Source organism: Apium graveolens, chromosome 4, assembly GCF_009905375.1.
Source record: "Apium graveolens cultivar Ventura chromosome 4, ASM990537v1, whole genome shotgun sequence".
NCBI classification, from domain to species: domain Eukaryota; kingdom Viridiplantae; phylum Streptophyta; class Magnoliopsida; order Apiales; family Apiaceae; genus Apium; species Apium graveolens.
Genome location: NC_133650.1, coordinates 186,121,493 through 186,136,229, shown reverse-complemented (window position 1 = coordinate 186,136,229; position 14,737 = coordinate 186,121,493). Strand labels below are relative to the sequence as shown.

Here is a 14,737-nt window from a genome sequence, read left to right as displayed (position 1 = left end):
CCAGAATGACTTATTCCTGTGAATCATTTGTTCTTTGCTCACTAGTTGAGGCCACTGGAGTTTGAGATCTTGGCTCATCAATAGGTGTTTGGATTTCATTGACAATTAAGGAACTTGAGCCATCTACAACATGTCCCTGACCAGATCTCAATGATTTCCTTTGAATCATTTCTAGTTCATATGTTTTGAGAATTCCATATAGAACTTCTAGTGTTATTCTGCTCAGATCTCTCCCTTCCCTGATTGTTGAGATTTTCTGTTCCAAATGATCAGGGAGAGTAAGCAAGAACTTTAAGTTCACTTCTTCAGCTTCATAGTATTTTTCATGGAGCTGTAAGTCATTTATCAGCTTATTCAACCTTTTAAACACATCTGTTATACTTTCCTTTGACTTAGCCATGAAGCCCTCATATTATGAAATCAGTATCCTTCTCCGATTAGATCTAACTTCTTTAGTACCCTCACAGAGTATTTCAATCTTTTCCTATATTTGCTTGGCAGTGTCAGAGTTGACAATGTTGTTGTACATCACACTGTCAAGTAACTCAATCAATATCAATTGCAAGCCACTATCCAGGGAAACTTTCTCCTTTTCAGGCTCAGTATACTCAGAAGGGTCTTTCAGAGCATAATGAGCTGGAATGACCATATCAACATCTGTTGATTTTTCAATTCTAACCATAGGAGTGAAGGGCCCATTTTTAGTAACAAACAGCAACATTTTCTTTTTCCAAAGAGTGTAGTTAGCTTTGTCAAAGGTAGGAATTTTAATGCTACTGATTTTCTGTGTATTCATTCTTCCAAGATCTTGAATCTGTTTACTTTCAGATTTTACTCTGATACCACTTGTAAGAAAATGAATAACATACACGGGGGGTGAATGTGTTTTTCTGTTTTTGAGCTTTTCTTGATTCTTTTATGGTTGAACAAAGTAAATTAAATCTTGTAGTCAAAATGTGTTCATGCAGAAATTAAGCTTGCAAAAAATAAAGAACACAAATCTTCAAAACTCACTTAATTTTATATTAAAATTAGGAATATTTTGCTACAGAATTTCTAGGCTCTTTGATGATAAAGAGCTTAGCTTCTTCTTGAGAGTGTTACAAGATTTTCTATCTAAATTGTTACAACTGACTAAAGGACCAGTGTTAACTCTATAATTCAGTTACTACTGGTTTACACAGTGTACAATAAGACATGGTATTAGCTTTTGTAAACAGTCACTTGTCATTTCCAATTATAGAAAAGTATATCTTCTATTTCTGGCTTAGCATATCTTTAGCATCCTGTGATTATCTTGATCTTCCTTTATCAGTTAATCTTCACCATTAATCTTGCACATCCTTCAAGCTGCTTTTTGTAGACTTGTCAATCCAGCTGTTTGGATTGTTTGTTGATTGTTAATCTTGAATATTGAACTGATCTGCAATTTTGTACTTTGAGATTTTACCTTGAGATCTCCATTTGGTTTATAGAGAACTTGACATCTCGATAAGTATATTGGCTTATCGAGATCTCTAATACTTTATATTGAATTTGACTTATTGAGGTCTCTGAGTTCTCTATAAGAGAATTTAGCTTGTAGAGATCTCTAGTCTTCATATCTTCACTTTGACTTATTGATAACTCTGAGTTCTCTAGTGGCTTTTTGACTTGTCGATATCTCAGAGTTCTCTAGTGAATTTTGACTTATCGATATCTCTGAGTTCTCTAGTGAATTTTGACTTATCGATATCTCTGAGTTCTCTAGTGGAATTTGACTTATCGATAACTTAGAGTTCTCTAATGAATATTGACTTGTCAATAACTCTGAGTTCTCTAGTAAAGAAATGACTTGTCGATATCTCCAATCTCCATGTCTTCAATTTGGCTTGTCGATATCTCTGTGAGTTCTCTAGTGCCTCTCCTGACTTCTCGATAAGTCATTTTGAGTTCTCGAATGACTTCTCTATAACACTAAATTTGGGACTTGTAGAGATCTTGACTTAGAATATTTTTCCTAAAACATATTTATTCAACTCCAAGCTTCTTCATAATTCTTTTGAGGCATGATCTTCTTGATCTTCTTCCAGATAAAATTCTTAGGCTTGACACTGTTTATAGAAAAGACTCCAGTTTGCTCCTTTGACATTTTTATAGACTTTAAGTGTTACAAGTACAAAATACAAATTTAGATAACAATACAACTTACTTAGGGTTGACAAATTGTCTTAGTCTTGTTAAGGTACATGCATGTCTTACACAACAAGTGGCTTTTCTGGTTCTTACACCACTATCAGGATTTCTAATGATCAAGACAGGTGTGTGTAACTTAGACCATTTTCTTGCAGATGGGAGTTGACTCCTTGAAGCAGAACCTCACCTTGATCCATGAACTCTCTAGTGTCCCTTTGACTTGTACGACTATCATTTCCTGCTGCTCCCCCTAAATCAGTATTTGCAGTGCTATCAGTATTTGATCCATCAGTATTTGAGGAATCAAAGTCTGATGAATTATTTACTGATGTTCCCTTAGTTAAATCACTTGAAAAAGACTCTTGATGTGAATCATGTTGCTACCCCTCAACATGTGCTTCAGTATTTGTAGAATTTCCACTGTCATGTGGATCATCAGAGTTTAGAGTGATATAAGGACTTACGATATCAGGATTTACTATATCAGGATTTGTCAGTATATCAGGATTTAACTGTTCAACATATGGTACTTAATTTTCAAATCTCAACTCATCATGGTCATCAGCATCTTCTAGACCTGTGATTTTCTTGTCATCAAAAGATACATGTATAGATTTCATGACTGTCCTTGTTCTCAGATTATACACTCTGAAAGATTTTGTTGACAATGGATAGCTAACAAAAATGCCTTCATCAACTTTTAGATCAAATTTTGTAAGCTCGTCTGGATGGGTTTTGAGAACAAAACACTTGCAACCAAAAATGTGAAAGTACTTCAAATTTGGGATTTTTCCCTTAACCATCTCAAATGGTGTTTTTCCATGCTTATTGATCAATGTTGCATTTTGTGTGAAGCAAGCAGCTTGTACAGCCTCATCCCAGAAGTAGGTAGGTAATCTTGCTTCCTCTAGCATGGTTCTTGCAGCTTCTATGAGAGTTCTATTCTTTCTTTCAACAACTCCATTATGTTGTGGAGTTCCAGGGGAAGAAAATTCTATTTTTACCCCTTGAATTTGCAGAACTCTTCCATAGAACTCTTCTTGAATTCAGTTCCATTATCACTTCTAGTGATCTTCACTTTGTATGTTGATCCTTTTTTCAGCTCTCTCACATGATCAAGAAGAATGAATGACGATTCATCCTTGGTGTGCAAAAAATACACCCATCTATATCTTGTATAATCATCAACAATTACAAGTGCATACCTCTTCTTGGAAATTGAAATTACATTAACTGGACCAAAGAGATCAATGTGAAGTAAATGATATGGTTCAAGAATAGAGAACTCAGTCTTACTATTGAAAGATGTTTTCATTTGCTTGGCTTTTTGACATGAGTCATACAAGCCATCACGAGTAAATACTGCATTGGGTAATCCTTGTTCGCAATAAAACACACGCAAAATACACGCAAGCGTACGCGATCACAAGTAGTATAAGATTTAAGTAAAGTTCGTTCTCACAGAGACTGGTTTAGGTTAACTTTATATTATACACTTATGCAACAATGTATGATTATCGTTCACAGCTAAGATAAGTAACAAATTTTAGTTCATTAACTATTAAAGTGATTATACTAGCATGAATTAACTAAGATAATAAAACTGATTACTTATATAAGATAAAATATGGGATTCTAACTTCATTAAATACTTCATTCATAGTTTATGCCTTTAATCTTAGTATGCGATGATGATGATAACTAATCAAATAACACGAAATTAGTATACGCTATCTTTCGATATAAGTATACCCTACTACTGAGCATCCACAATCAAGATAGAAGCCAAATAGACACTAATTATGCTTAGACCCTATATGTCTATAGAATTTGAAAATATAACGGTAAAAGAACAAGTTATCTATTGTGATTATATTGGACAGGTAAGATGGTTAAAATTACTCCACGAATCATGCATGACAAACATACATAAACCTATGCTAGCATGGCAAGTTCTAAACCTCTATATTCACTTTCGCTTCAATAGAGATTAACAAACAATCTTAGATGTTAGCTACGCATCAAAGACGAATAAGCACAACCAAATTAGGAAATCATAAATCACCACATACTAAAGATTTAAAATAATCAACTATTAAAATCCATATATAAATCCTCTAGAACCCCATGACAACGATTAGTTCATGATCAAATGCATCGTCACCATGGGTTCTAATGAAAACATGATACTAAATAAGTTCATAATACTACGCAAGAATATATAAAGTACTAGGGTTTAGAACAAGAACAAAACAAGCATCCAAAAGTATCACCTAAATAGAAGAATACAAAAAAATGAACTAATTCTTCTTCTCATGAGCCATCTCATGTGCTCTAGGTCTTCGTAATGTTCTCCCTAGCTTCCTTGTTATTTAAAATGTCTTCTTTTCATTATATATAAGCCCCCGGTTGACTTGTGCTCTTATCTTCTCGCAAACTTCCGCAACTCCATTCCCTGATCTCTTATTAACATAAAATTATTTGAAAGCTCATTTCCACCTCCGACTAGTGCTCTGAAATGACTCAACAGAAAACACATAAAAAATACCAAATACTTGAGTCCAAAACACCAACTTAAGCCGATATAAAGCATTCCAAGTGGATATAACAGAGTCACAACAGAGTCTACCAACTCTATTTTAAAGCACTTCTCTTCATCAGTAGGGAATTTCATTGTCTTGAAGACATTGAAAGTTACATCCTGACCCTGAAACCTCATAGTAAGCTCACCCTTCTATACATCGATCAGAGTTTCGCCTGTAGCTAAGAATGGTCTCCCCAAGATAATGGAAATCTTCTTATCTTCCTCGAAGTCTAGAATGACAAAATTAGCAAGGAAGATGAGTTTATCTACCTTAACTAAGACATCCTCCACTACTCCTCGCGGATAAGTGATGGAACGGTCAGCCAGTTGCAAGGGCATGTTTACCGATTTTGGATCAGGAAGACCAAGTTTCTTGATAATGGACAAGGGCATCAGATTGATGCTAGCTCCCAAGTCACACAAGCACTTGTCAAAAGATAAGTTTCCAATAGTACATGATATTGTGAAGCTTCCTGGATCTTTAAGTTTAGGAGGTGTTTCTGTTACAACACCTCACTCTTCCGTTAGAGCAACGGTTTCCAACTCCTCAAGTTTAAGCTTTCGAGAAAGAATACCCTTCATGAACTTAGCATAGCTCGGCATATGTTCTAGAGCTTCCGTGAAAGGTATGTTAATGTGAAACTTCTTGAAAACCTCAAGAAACTTAGGAAATTGCTTGTCGAACTTCTGCTTCTGAAGTCTTTTAGTATATGGAGGTGGTGGATAGACTTGTTTATCCCCTGTATTATTCTTAGGAGTAGTGTAGTCAGCATCATTCTTCTTCGGTTCCGCTTCGCCATCATTTTTCTCAGCTGAATTATCAAAATTTTCAATTTCTGGAATTTGAGAGGGCGCGCTCCTTATGGGCGCGGGCGCGCTCCTTATGGGCGCGGGCGCGCTGCCTTTTTGGAGAAAATTTTCAGCTTCTTTGTTTTGATGATTTTCAGGGTTAGCGACCTTTCCAGACCTCAAGGTGATTGCCTTAAGCTATTCTTTGACTTCCCTCTTGCCTGGATTAGTTTCCGTATCACTCGGAAGTGTTCCTTGTGGTCGGTTCAATAAGGCGTTAGCAATTTGCCCTATTTGATTCTCCGGAGTCTTGATCGAAACCGCTTGGCTTTTGCACATAAGCCACAACTCCTCTAATTCAGATTTTTTCATTCGAGGATGGACCAACACCTCCGTGAGATTGATGTTGCATCCCCTGTGGCTGAAATTGCTGCCTTGATGCAAACTATTGTTGAAAACCAGGAGGATCGATATGCTTGTTTCCAAACTGTTGGTATGGCTGTTGTGGCTATTGCATACCACCCTGATTATTGCTCCAGATGAGGTTAGGATGGTTGTGGTTGTTAGGATGATAAGTAGCAGGAACAGGTTGCTGCGACCTCTGAAAGTTGCTCACAAACTGAGCTGATTTACTAGATATATCACATTGCTCCGTCGCATGCGAACCTGCACAAAGGTCACAAACACTAGTTATCTGATGAACACCATAGTAGGTGTAATAACCCCAAATTTTGGAATTTTTGAAACCCTTATGAATAGTGATTTTGCTCAATAAGAAAACTTTTCATGCCACACTATGTAGGGGTTCTTCTATTGTTATTCTGAGATCTTATTAGTACTTTATATGGGACATAAGTGTATGTAAAGATCGTCAGAATCCAAATTCGATCACTTTGATTTTTCCCGAAAATCCACCAGATATCGAAAGAATTGAGTATAAGGTAACAGGATAAAAAGGATTTAAATTCAAGGATTGTAAGAGAGGATCATAAAAGGAATATATTGTATTGAGAAAGGTTAAGGGAACCCAAGTATAAAGATCCCGGGTATGATCCCTCAAACTATAAACGAAAACGAAAGTTAAGCGAACCGTATAACAGATCAGCGGTCATTAGCCAAGTAATTAGAAGCTAATCAAAGAGATTAGTGGGGATGATGTCATCAAACCAATGAGAAGAGGACAAAGGTCGGAGGGTGACATCACATGGTGACATAAGCATGACCAAAGCAAGTTTGTTGTTGGTTGATTTAGAACCACACAAAAGTTACCATGGTAAAAGGTAAGAAAACAAAACAAATCAAAAAACAACCAACCAAGCCAAAAAACATTTCATTTTCACCAAAAAACAAAAAGCTATCTTATTTCTTCATCAAGCTCTCGACTTTTTTTTTCATTTTCAAAGGAAAGAAAAATCCAAAACCAAGATCCAAGCTTTGTTAAATCATGAGGTAATTATCAAAGGTTCCTTATACATATATATAGATATCCCATGAGTTTAAGCTTCTAATTCCTTCACAATCTCTTCCAATAAATCAAGGAAGAAGATGGTGAATAGTAACCTTCAAGAAATAACTTTGGTTTTCTTGATTTTTATGAAAGTTCAAGATAGCTTAAGCATAGATCAAGGCTTCCATGGGCATTCCAAGGATCTTTCATTGATTAAAAGCTTCAAGGAAGGTATAACTCTAAATTATCTTAGCATTAAGTTGTTTTGTATAAATGATTATGATGATGGAATGATAGATTAAGTGTAGTAGTTGCTTTGTCATGTTGAGATCTTAGTTGTTAAGTGTTTTTGTTGATTTTGGAAGTTAAGAGTAGCACTAGTTGTTCTTGATGATTCATGGTATGATTTGGGCTTGGTTTAAATGGTTTAAAGTGGTTGATGAGTGATATTGTCATATGGTTGTATTGGGATTGATTGGTGATGTTGAATTGGTTTGGTAAAATTTTGGGAAATCGCGTAAACATAGCCGTCGTAATGCCCGATTTACCGTAGACTGTTTTTGTTCTTAACATCAGAACCCTTGAACTCACTGTTAGGTTTTGACCATTGCCATGTTTAGATAGTTCATGTTACGAGCTTCTTTTTGATATGTGGTACGCTTGAATCCGATGTACGGTTTAGGAGAAATGGCTGTTTTAAGTAACGACGTTTCGCGAACGAATCATTACCCCTCGCCTTACTTTGAAACCTTGGTTAAGGACCTTAAATGACTAATTGGGGTATGAAACATTTATGTAAAGTGGATTAGGCAGTTGGTAAGGTACTCGCGAAATAATCACTTTAAAATTCTTAATGGTAAATTTATTAAAAATGGTGAGCCGAGGGTACTCGAGCGACTTAAGTGAATCGTTAAACGCGAAAGCGAACGTTAGGACTCTAAATGGTTAAAGTTTAGTTTCTTAAGCGATCGGGGTTTAATTCCGACTTATGTTGTTGTTCATAGGTTATCGGGCCCACTCTAAGCTTAAGTCTATCCGGGAGTACTCAGGCAAGTTTTCTACCCGTTATACTGTTGTGGTGATGTATACTTTTGTATATGCATTATCTTGTGATAGATGCATGATTGTTATTAGCAAATTCTTGCGATATATTGTAGCATGTGATATGGTATATATGCATGCCTGTTTCGTATTCTTGACACATATATCTGTTGATTCAGTTGATAATACCTATACTAGAGATAAGCGGTAATTGGCATATACCCTCAGTATAGGGGACCCAAAGGTGAACTTTTTCTAAAACCGGGAGTCGAGGCTCCCGAGTATAATATATATATATTTATATATATATGAATAGTTTTCAAAACTATGAATCGAATAAGGTTTATTTGATAACTTTATTTTATTATTGAATATTATTTTGAATATTCATTCGAGGGCTTATGACCCCGTTTAATTATTATTGAATATTATTTTGAATATTCATTCGAGGGCTTATGACTCCGTTTATTTTATTAATGAATATTATTTTGAATATTCCTTCGAGGACTTATGACTCCGATTATTCACTAAATAATATTCTTTATTTTTATTAAAGAATAATGTGTCGATAATCAAACTTACTTTTGATTATTCAAATAAAGATATTACTTTCGTATAAGTACATCTTTGGTTATTTAAGATTCATTTCAAGTATAAGTTTTACAACTTCTACTTCAATTATTTTTATAAAGATTATTCTTTATGGGAATATTATTTAAATAATAATATTCAGATATTTTCTAATATATTGGGACTGATTTATTTATTAAATCAGCATTACTCCAAACATTCTTAAAAATGTTTTGCGAGTCTTCAAAATGATTTTAAAAGTTAGAGCGGATCCCAAAACTCATTTTATATTTAAGATCCTCCTTGCAAAGGGGATTTAAATACTCGCTCAAAACCTGAGGAATCCGGCTCTGTGGTGTATTTTATATTCGCAACAAGGTTGCTATTTTGATAAAAGAGTTTTTGATTACTTACCCAGTACTCGGGAAGTAAAATTCTTGGAACAAGTTAATCCATTAACAGGCATCGCCTGGGAAATATCGGTGAGTTTTCCTTTCCAACTAGATACGACTTCTTGGCGGAGCCGTATCAACAAGTTTCTACTTGGGGAAAGTGGGGACGAGCTTTACGTTTCAGAGTCATGGATTTCATCTGAACTAGAAGTGGCGTAAGTGGTCGAGTGGCGCCGGCCCAGCCTAATTATATTGGCCCAAATGGCCTGGAAGTTCCGCTAAGACGGTCCATTCCTTAGGAGTCCAGTGTTCGGTTGACAAGTAAATCCGATAGGTTCTCCTCTACATGTAGAAAATGGTGGGTTTGTACTACTGCGACTGATCATCGTAAGTGGTCTTCCTGGCGCGATAAACTCCTGTAATGAGTTCATCATCCAGTTGGATATTTCTGCAACACTACCCAGAGCACTTCGATAGAAAGGCTACGGCTGGGCGATTGTTGAGTGTTGGCAGGGTCGAGTTTTCAAAATGGTGTTTCCATTGAATGAAGTATCTCGTAACTTCATTTCTTTTGAATGATATTTCAAAGATTGATTCTATACAAGTTATGCCTTGTAGCTTCATATATGTGATGAACTAATTATAACTTGAATGGTGGTAGTTCAAGTAGTATTCGGAAAAGATATAAGTATATTGTAGTATCTTGTAACTTCATCTTTTAAACTTATATCTAGTAAATGATTATCTTGTGCATGTCAAAGATTTTCAGAAAAACGTTGAGACAAGGTTAGATATATGAGATCACCTTGCAACGATATTTTTATACAGTTGTAAACTGGAACTCTGTGTATATTATACATGTTAGAGGATTTCAAAGATTGTGAAAAGTATATATGTATATATATACTGAATATTTTGCGACTTGGTCGCGTTAAGATAACAAACTTGGTTCACTTCTTTTTGACCAAGACTTTCATGAGTACTATGAGAATGCTCATATATTGTTAATCATTATACATATTATTTTGGTGGGCTTGTTGCTCACCCTTGCTTTCTTCTTTCATCACACAACAACAGATAGAAAAGATGAACAGGACCAAGCTTCCAATTCGCAAGCGGTTAGGAAACGTTCCGCAGTTTTCTGGAAGCGTTGATGCCGCTGTAGCTGAGGTAGAAATTACCAATAGGCTAGACTTTCAACTTCTGATGTACCAGACTTATGTATCTATATGAATTGTATTAATGGCAAAGAAATGTAAATTTATTCAGAACCCTTTTAAGGTGTAACAATTTATAATTGTGAAATATAAGGACTTGTGTTATTTTTGGGTATTCATCTCTGAGACTATAACTTGTGGTGTGTGTGTGTATTGTGGGGTCACAGTACAGAGTAGTTGATTGTTTAATAAGATTGGGTGTTATTAAGGGAAATGGAACTCGTGACAACCCGGATCCCCGACCCTGGATTTGGGGGTGTTACAGTTGGTCAGAGAATTGACCTTCATAGTCAACACTTTTAGCTGAGAAGCGATAGCCGTAGCTGTATCCACCTCCAGAATTCCTGCTACCTTGCCTTGTGGTAGTCTCTAAGTTGGATTCTGATATTTATTAGCGGATATCATCTCAATTAGCTCATAAGCTTCCTCATAGCTCTTAGCCCATAAAGCTCCACATGATGCTGCATCGAGCATAGGTCTTGACTGTGTTCCTAAACTATTATTAAAGAAATTTATCACCATCCAGTCAGGCATTCCATGATGAGGACACTTCCTAAGCATCTCCTTGTAGCGCTACAAGGCTTCACATAAAGATTCACCCGATTGTTGCGTGAATTAAGTAAGAGCATACCTGATTACAGTTGTCTTTTCCATAGGGAAGAATTTAGTAAGGAATTTCTGAGCAAGATCCTCCCAAGTCGCAATTGAACCAGCTGGTAGAGAGTGTAGCTCTTAGCTTTATCCCTCAAAGAGAATGGAAAAAGTCTCAGTTTCACAACATCTTCAGAAACATTATTGAACTTGAAGGTGTCGCAGATCTCGATGAAATTCCTAATGTGCATATTGGAATCTTCTGTTGGAGCACCCCCCATACTGGACTGAATTCTGCACCATTTGAATTATGTCAGGCTTGATCTCAAAGGTATTAGCTGCGATATCTGGCCTGACAATGCTAGATTGAATGTCATTGATCTTTGGTTGAATATAATCCATCAACGCTTTCGTTGTTGTTGCTAGTTCTCCATTATAATGATCACTTCTTCTTCGACTTCTTTAACTTCTTCAAGAACTTCTTCTTCCAATTCTTCAACTTCCTTATCTTCTTCAATTGTTTCCTTACAAGACTGAGAACGTGTTTGTATACACGCTCCCTAGAGTACCTTAAACACAACAAATTAACTGTAGTAAGTAAAGTAATCCGAGTTAGTGAACTTTAATGACCACTAATGTCAAGCACATAAACTTAAAATTAACACCGAGTACCTGGTAGCGGCGCCAAAAAGTTGTTCATAATAAAACACAGCAAGCGTACGCGATCACAAGTAGTATAAGATTTAAGTCAAGTTCATTCCCACAGAGACTGGTTTAGGTTAAGTTTAGATTATGCACTTATGCAACAATTTATGATTATCATTCACAGCTAAGACAAGTAACAAATTTGAGTTGATTAACTACTTAAAGTGATTATACTGGCATGCATTAACTAAGAGAATAAAACTGATTACTTATATACGAAATTAGTATACGCTATCTTTCGATATACGAATACCCTAATACTGAGCATCCACAATCAAGATAGAAGCCAAATAGACACCAATTATGCTTAGACCCTATATGTCTATAGAATTTAAAAATATAACGGTATAAGAACAAGTTATCTATTATGATTACATAGGTCAGGTAAGATGGTTAAAATTACTCCACGAATCATGCATGACAAACATACATAAACCTATGCTAGCATGGCAAGTTCTAAACCTCCATATCCACTTTCGCTATAATAGAGATTAACAAACAATCTTAGATGTTAGCTATGCATCTAAGACGAATAAGCACAACCAAATTAGGAAATCATAAATCACCACACACTAAAGATTTCAAACAATCAACTATTGAAATCCATAAATAAATCCGCTAGAACCCCATGACAATGATTAGTTCATGATCGAACACATCGTCACCATGGATTCCAATAAAAACATGATACTAAATAAGTTCAGAATACTACGCAAGAATATATAAAGTACTAGGGTTTAGAACAAGAACAAAATAAGCATCCAAAAGTATCGCCTAAATCGAAGAATACAAAAGAATGAACTAATTCTTTTTCTCTTTAGCCATCTTATGTGCTCTTGGTCTTCTTAATGTTCTCTCTGGCTTCCTTGTTATTAAAAACATCTTCTTTTTATTATATATAAGCCCCCGGTTGACCTGGACTCTTCAAATCACCCAATCAGACCCAAATCAGGATTCTGCAGTAAGTGTATGGCGCGGGCGCGCTCTACCTAGCATGAGCGCGATGTCTTACTGGATTAACTGTCACGGGCGCGGTCCTTCAGGCGCGGTCCTTCAGGCGCAGGTGCGCCTGCTTTCTGTAGAAAACTCTGTAGTTTCTTGTTTTGTGCTCTTATCTTCTCGCAAACTTCCGCAACTCCATTCCCTGATCTCTTATCAACATAAAATCATTTGAAAGCTCATTTCTACCTCCGACTAGTGCCCTGAAATGACTCAACACAAAACAATCAAAAATACCAAATACTTTAGTCCAAAACACCAACTTAAGCCAATATGAAGTGTTCCAAGTGGATATAAATTCCACTTATTAATCCTCTTACAAGATCTTTCTTCATAAGCTCATTGATATTTTTGAAATTGAGATGAGAAATTCTTTAATACTAGTTCCGGCTGTCTTCCACAGATGCTCTACTAAGTAGACAAACTTCTGATCCATCAGTATTTATGGAGACCTTGGCTTCATATAAGTTACCTTGCCTTACACCAGTCATTGCAATCTTGCCATTAGACTTACTGACAATTTCACAATATTCCTCATAAAAATTCATATGGTAACCTTTGTCACAAATCTGACTCACACCGATCAAATTATGCTTGAGTCCTGCAACCAGAGCTACATTTTCAATGATGACATTCCCAAGTTTGATTTTGTCATATCCCAAGATTTTTCCTAAGTTTCCATTTCTATAAGAAATACTTGGGCAAGCCTTCTCCTTAAATTCTGATAGCAGGGACTTATAACCGGTCATGTGTCCTGGGTATCCACTATCCAAGACTAGAGAATTTCTCCTGTTACCCTGCAATCAGTTTTTAAATCCGTTATTATTTTTAAGGATCCATACTTGCTTGGATCCTTTGGCCTTTTTAAGTTTGTTAACATATGCAGCTGAAGACTTCATATTAGAGTTTATGTTCACATTTTTACTATCAGTATTTACACATGCAAAAACAATTTTTGCTTTATTTAAAGAGGGTTTTAGTTTATAATAGTCATAATATAATCTGTGATACTCTTTACATGTATAAATAGAGTGCACATGCTACCACAATGAAAATAAGGACTCTGTGGTTTATATCTAACTGTTTCATTCCTAAACTCTGATTTGGGAGGAACATTATTTGTCTCTTTATTCTTCCTGCAAGAATTAGCAAGATGATTAGTACTGCCACAGTTCAAGCATGTCTTTCTGGGCGCATCGGAAATAGTTTTATAAGTATCATTTTCATTAACACCTACTTTATCATTTCTGTTTTTCCTAGGCTTTTTTTCCTTGTCTTTCATGTGCAATTCCTTCAGCTTTTGCTTAAGCTATTTCTGATTCATTAAAACAATATTTACTGATCGTGTTTGAACTTGTTCACTCTTATCAGTATTTAAGTTTGATTTAGGTGCTGAGGTTGAACCTACCTCATGAATTGACTTAACAATATCAGCACTTGAATTAAACTTAATAGGCTTTAGCTGAACCTTGTTCACTATTACCTTATGATCAGTATTTATTGGTTTAACCTTCTCAATTTCTTATCAGAATTAGATCTATTGACATATCCTAATCCTGATCCCCAACTGCCATTCTCTAACATTTCCTGAGTTTTTTTCCTAAGTTATTCCAAAGCTTAATAACCTCTTTTTCTTTAGCTAACTCCTTTTCCATGATATGCCTGCTTTTCTAACAGTTTTTCTTTACCATAAACAACATTATCTCTTTCTTTTTAAATTTCTAGCATGGAAAGTAACTCAATTTTTAGGTGATCATTCCTTTTCTTTAACTCAGAGTTTTCACTCTTAATTCTTTCATTCTCTAAAGTTTGATATCTATAACTAACATGAAGAGATTTAAGAAACAATTTTAATTCACATATATCATTAGTATCAAAAGCAAGTGTGGTTTGAGGTACCTTTAATTTAGCAGTGTCAGCCTCATATTCAGTATTTTCCATGAAGGCATAGTTAACACCATCATCTGAATCTAATGAATCATCCTAGTTTTTCTTCTTTGTGATCAAGGCTTGTTTCTTCTCAGTCTTTGGTTTTCTGGAGTTAGCTGCAAAGTGTCCAATTCTATCACAGTTATAGCACCTTTCCTTTGACTTGTCAAACTTTATAGTCTTTGATTCCTTCTAATCAATATTTCTTTTGTCATTCCTCTTATCGGAGTTTGAGGAACTAGAACCCTTTTTCCTTCCTTGAATTTCTTGTTGACCATCTTTTTGAAGCTTTTAACCA

At 35.5% G+C, this 14,737-nt stretch overlaps 1 non-coding gene and 1 pseudogene across 1 annotated transcript; both read left to right on the top strand.

Moving 5' to 3' along the window:
* LOC141719215 (uncharacterized) overlaps positions 1-14,737 on the top strand; it is a 300,973-nt pseudogene that overhangs the window by 251,148 nt on the left and 35,088 nt on the right.
* Positions 10,748-10,854, top strand: LOC141721957 (small nucleolar RNA R71). Its single transcript, XR_012574996.1, has one exon. It is a non-coding gene; the product is annotated as a small nucleolar RNA R71 (small nucleolar RNA).